At 45.2% G+C, this 6,152-nt stretch overlaps 1 protein-coding gene across 1 annotated transcript in view; it reads left to right on the forward strand.

Moving 5' to 3' along the window:
* HNRNPAB (heterogeneous nuclear ribonucleoprotein A/B) overlaps positions 1-6,152 on the forward strand; it is a 302,005-nt gene that overhangs the window by 123,448 nt on the left and 172,405 nt on the right. The gene's annotated exons all lie outside the window — the stretch shown is intronic.

The following is a 6,152-nucleotide window of genomic DNA, read 5'->3' on the forward strand; positions in this document are numbered from 1 at the left end:
GCTGCCTGTACCCACACCTGCACGTGCTCTGCAGGACACAGCCCGGGGCACCAGGCTTCACGCAGTCCTGCCTCCAGGATCTTTGTGTGTCAGGCAGTCTGGGCTCAAAATCCTTCCATGTTCCTGTAATGATCTGGCACGCAAAGAAGTGGGGCAGGGCTGGGATTTATTTAATAGGGAAGAGAGAAAGCAAATGACCAAGAGCTCTGTTTGACATGAATCTGTTTAACAAGCATGGAGCCTCACAATTTCAAGTGGAAGCTTAGCATCTCTTAAAATAAGCTCTAGGCATCTTTTAATATCGGTGCTTAAAAAGGGATTTAGTCACTTGGTTCTAGGAACTCCAGTTTGACTCCAGTGTCCAATATCTGTTGGTGGTTCAGCTGTTATCCAAATAAGGGGAGGGAAAGCCAGGATTTTCCAGCCCTGAGAAACAGCTGTACCCAGAAGAGGTATGTAACAGAAGGGATAAAATGAATTCTCTTGCAGCCCTAGTCTGTGAGCCGTTCCCAGCCACTGGATGAAAAACCCAACTCTCCCAGCAGGTCCCACAAGACTGCACGGAGCACACCCCGCTAGGCGGCCCCAGAGCCATGCCAGGAGGGACCTCTGCTGCTGTCGAAGGGCTGGATCAGGGGACCTTCAAGGCAATCAAAAGGCAACTTGCAGGGAGAAGTACTGAGACCCTGTCCCTTCAAACCACGCTTAGAGTGGGATGTGTACCACGAGCAATGGCACCCTGAGTACGTGCGCCCCCGCACGCTGCCTGCTCGACACCAACATCCCACAGAGTTCCTGGGCACGTGAGCCGTACACAGGGTGTGTTTGCAAATGCTCACCATATCATCAAGGACATGCCTTAACTAATTCCAAAATCAAAGCTCTCTACTGCTCTTTTCCTACATTAATGCCACTGTTGTCCAAACACGAGGCTCTTTTCCTTGTGACATTCTGCTCTGTACAACAGACAAATTTGTCTTAGCAAAACTTTCAAGTATGGAGCACAACACATGTGTTTCAGCAGCCGTGCTGTTCTCCATGCTTGAAAGTCTTTGCTAATCCCAGAAGGAGCCTGTCCCTGAAGCCAGCACACCTCTGCCCTTCCTGAGCAGTGTATGGAAGTGCCCACAGGAGCGCCACACACAGTATTTGAGATACAAATCTAATACCTTGCTTGGTGGGAGACATTAAAACATTAATGCACTGAAAATGAGCCTTGGAAATAATGCACTTCACTGATACACGTTCTGAAAACATGCTATGAAAAAATGGATCTTTGAAATGTACTTAATGCTCCACTGCCTTTCTACAGTGTAGAGAAACTCTCAGCAAGCTTTAAATCCAATCAGGATTCTGTTAAATGCTTTATCAATGGGTGCAATTACTTCTTTCAGCTACTTGCTTATTTTCAGAACAAATTAGTTGATGCAAACCCACCCTCCTCCTCACCTGAAGAGAAGACACTTTAAGAAATCATTCCACAATTTGAAACTATCACAAATGTCTCTGCAATCTGCAGGATCCTTGGTGCACGGGAAGAGAAACAAATAAAATAAGATTTTTTTCTCGCTCCTGCGGAAGTCTTATTATTTACATCCTAGGAACAACAGAGAAGCCACTTTCAAATCACATATTCACATCGCGAAAGTAACTCAAAACTAGAAATCTCGCTGCTGCAGTGGTGGCAATTCCCCCATTTCACCACATGGCACAGAAGAAACAGCTCCAGACAGAGCTTTCTCCAGCCAACTGCCTTTGGGAAAGCATCATTCTTTGTGGTCCTGTGTTCATGCCGTTCTTAAGCCATATAGGGTAGTGCCACAAGATACCTAAGCATCTAGCACACACTCCCAGAGCTTGAACACCTCTATGAAAATGAGAGGTGTTCATACCGTACATAAGGTATGTGCAGATGCCTTGCAAAATGCATCGCTTTCAAATTGACTGAAGGTTGTTATCTTGTATATCTATTTGAGCCTGTTTTCTAAATAAAAGACATGCTGGTACATTAATAGGATGATGCAGTCTAGGTCTGCCTTTTTTCTAAGTGTGCATTTTAAAACGCACTCCTCCCCCCTGCACACAGACTTTATAGTAATGCAGGATATTTCAGTTATATCAGATGCCCGTTTTGTTCCTAAAACAGATTTAATGGGTTTTCCATGATCTAAACCCCTGGCAAAAGGGCTCCGTGCAGCTTTAATACTTTCCTAACCCCATGTTAAAACTGTCCTAGCATTGCATACAGCATAATTCTGCAGCCATGTCAACTATTCAGGTAATGCTAGAATGTCGTCATTATGGCTTGTGTCAACAGTGTGATCTGCATGTACCTTGTAATCATTCTGGTGTTGGATTGCAAAGGTCCTTGGATTCTTCAGTTGGCTGAGTCTAATTCCATCCTCTTCACAAAGATCTAGAGTTACTCTAAGTAAAGGCTGACATTTACATGAGACCCCAGGACTGCTAGGATGACTCACCAAGGTAAAACCTCGGCTGTATATTCTTTCAAGGGTGTAAGCTATATAGTGCCAACGTTTCCGCTGACCTGCTGGAGAAAGCCCCTGTGCTTAGCAAGGCAAACAGACAGAGGGGCACATCACAGGTGGAGCTCCGCGGGACTTGGGATTAGGATCTCAAGAGGCTGAAAACAGATAGTTAAAGAAGCCTGGAGCATCCCTCATAACTTAAAGAAAAGGAGACGTGTCAGAAAGAAGCTGTCTCAGAGTGACCTTCTGGTGTTTTTTTGGAAGCTGAATGACGTCCTTTCGTTTTTACTCCTGCATTGGGTGGCCTCATGCATGAGACAGCTTTGCACTCACACAAATCCCCACTATTTCAATCTTGTGAAACAAATCAGTAGTAGCAGCACTAGTCTACGTTGCAGCCGGAGTCCAAATGCCCTCAGTACACGCTCTCCCAGATTCGCTCTGCCTTTTAAAGCAACACCAGCCACCACGTTTGGCACAGTTGAAAGTCTCCTGGTTTACCAAGCATCATGATCCACTTAAACAGTGACTGTTCTGGTGATGGAGGTTATAGGCCTTTTATCTATTCCCAAGAACTCTCCTTTATCCAGATCCACTATTAACAGTGAAAGCATCCAACACACTCACAAGAAGCAAAGTGTGAAATGGAAGGACCACAGAACAGGAGATGAGAACAGAGCATCTAAAATAAGTCATGTACATGAAGGGCAAGCTGGTCGACAAACCGGGGTGCTGTAAGCATTGTGGATTTAAGGATGGCTTCTGCTTTAACAGCAGATGCTTACAGCAGCCAAGCACAAACAGAATTCCCAATGATGGGATCTCTCCAATGAACTAGTAAGATCTGCTTTGGCAAGAGACTAGCCGAGCCTTCCTCTCGAGCACTGGCAGCTGCAGCATCATATATATAGATTCCTGTATTTACTAACTGCTCGGCGTGTTACGTGGCATCAGTTCAGTTTCAACTGCAACTTTGAGAGCCATGATCTTTGGCCATGGTCTCTGCCGTATCAGAAGGTCTTAACAGTGATCATCACATTGAGGAACTAATGCTGCGCAACTGGGTAAATGTCTTGAGCACAAATTTGTAAGCTAGTGCTATTCCTGTTTAGTGATAAAGTTGAGTCTTCTTCAGTTATGGCTGGAAATTTGTCAGAAGCTGTTCTTATTCAGTTCACTAGACCAAATTCTCTCCAAGATCTTGCATCCCACTCTAGATAAGGTGTGTCCAGTCTTTCTGAGCAACCTTCCTGGAGTGCCTCACTGTGCTTCAATGTTATACCACAGCCTTTAACAGTCCTATCTCTGACTTCACTTACTCTCACTAAGGGTCACATCTGTACTTTCTGTTCCTGTGCAAGTCTTGCCCAGTTCCAGACTGATCATGGACTGGGAGACAGAGTGGAACAACCAAGAAGGATGGCATCTCCACAGGAGAATTAAGTATTCTTTTGTACAGAAAAAAAAAAGGGGGCGTAGCTTCTGCAATGCAGTTTTGTAAATGCTGTTTCAGCTGTGTAAGGTGATCTCTAAAGCAGCTATGCCAGCCCAGGAGCTCCTTTCACAATCAGCACATGTCTGATTTTCCACCACTCTATTTCTCTGGGATAAAACCTGGGGGCTGGGGAAGGAGATGGGGGGGATCAGCCTATTTCTGAGGTCCTGACAAACAGACATACTTACCTGATAGACTGCAAGGAGGCAACAGAAACAGCACCGGGGTGACTCAATAACATTGGCTTCCCAGGCCCTCCTCCCACATCTAAAGGCTTGGGATTATTTCACGGTCCTTGCATCACAGCACAGCCCTGTTGATGGCCACACGACATAACCTTGGACAGGAGCCATCCGTGAACTGCTTGAGGGACACTTATAACTCAAGAGCAACGGACAGAAATATGAAGGCCATGGGTGTTCCAAGTACACATGCAACCGCTTTGCTGGATCAGGGCCAACAATAACCTAGTGCAGGTTTGGATGAGACACACACTGACATGTTCTCTTCAGAGATGTCCGACTACCTTGCTGCAGCCCATTGTCTCGCGTGGCTGCCTGCAGTTGTCACAGGGCCACACCAGTCAGATCCAACTAGATTGCAAAATATCCTTCACTGTGATCAGCTATGACTGCTTTGGAGAGCAACGGAACGTAGGAAGGAGACATAACAGTTCTCATAAATTATTTGGTCCAAAAAGCTCTGCAAAGCCTCTGAAGAGTTCAGAAGCATAACACTGAGCGTGTGCTCTAGGGGTGATCTGAACTTATTCTCGAATACTAAGGATGCTGCTGTTTTCTCTGGCTCAGCACTTGCTCCCCAACCAGCATATGCCCAGTTCACAAAGCAGAGCCATCACCGTGCTCTAAGGAAAAGAAGGTGCCTCTAAACACACTTCTTGATATTTGTCTCTCCAGGTTCATAGAATAAATCTGAAGGCTAAATCTCCTTGAAGTCTCAGCGTCGTGGCAGGGCCAGAGGAATGTCACAGTAAGTGCAGACATTGTTGGTTCAAGTATGCTCAGCATTCTAAAGTCTCTGCTTCCACCCTGTTCTCTTTATTTTTCCACACAACCCAGGAAAAAGTGGAAAGCCACCAGTGTTTTGCTGACCATTGGTTCCTCAGCCAATCAAGTCTCTAGCAGCCCACCAGAGCTACACCACTTTAATTCAGCCATTATCTATTGACCCCCAAAGAGTAGGTTACTCTTCTTTTTTTTAGCTTATTATTTATAGTATTATAGAAATATTTTGCAAGGATTGATTCAAGCACATCTTCAGCACGTGACTAAGAGGCAAGGACCAGCATGAATATCAAGATCTGGACTCTATACTCTGGAAAAAGGAATTACTAAGAGAATTGATAGAGGAAGGTACAGGGCTGGAAATGCTCAAGGGGCTGCCACACAGCTTAGCCATTTGTTGGCTTCAAAGAGTCACTTCAGAACAGACAGTTGGTTTAGAGCACATATTTGATCAAGAGTTGGGGAACTTCAACCGTTTAGAGACAGACTCGCACTTTAAGTCACTCTGGGAGGGAAAGAGTGGATAACCTGGGTTATTTCAGAGAAAGGACAGATTATAGAAAGGATCAGTGCCAGAGCAAAACAAACCCAACCACTTCAGTTGCACATTAATATGCAAGATACATGTTCAAAAGCTGAATGAGATGGGTGAGTGCACATCAACCGTCCACCATCTCTTGCACTGCAAGTATTCAATCACCTTAAAATCGCCTTTCTTGCTTAATCAGAGACCTTATTACAACTTCCACACCAGCTGAGCTTTAAGGAGAATGTCAGACTACCAAAGTTCCTTCTAGCTTCTCTTCATTCAGGCTCGTTGTAGTTACCACACACACCACAAAGCCAAGAAGAGCTAGACGTGGGATCAACAAACCAGGCTGGGAGCTCCGTAGAAGGGGACAGAAAACTGACCATAAAACCAGCAGCACTTACTGGTTATCAGCTCCTCTTTCCACTAACTTGGTGTTCACAGTGCAGGGAGGCATTTTCTCTTGGAGCACTTGGATGGAGACACTCCACGGGGTATTTATTAGGCTGGCGCATGAACAACAGATAAAACACTGTGGCATCTTCTTCTGTTTCAAAGTAACAGCAACACAACCGGGTTTCTGCATATGAGAAAGTCAAGCAAAAAAAAATCAC

The sequence above is a fragment of the Phaenicophaeus curvirostris genome, chromosome 15 (genome assembly GCF_032191515.1).
Source record: "Phaenicophaeus curvirostris isolate KB17595 chromosome 15, BPBGC_Pcur_1.0, whole genome shotgun sequence".
In the NCBI taxonomy this organism is placed as follows: domain Eukaryota; kingdom Metazoa; phylum Chordata; class Aves; order Cuculiformes; family Cuculidae; genus Phaenicophaeus; species Phaenicophaeus curvirostris.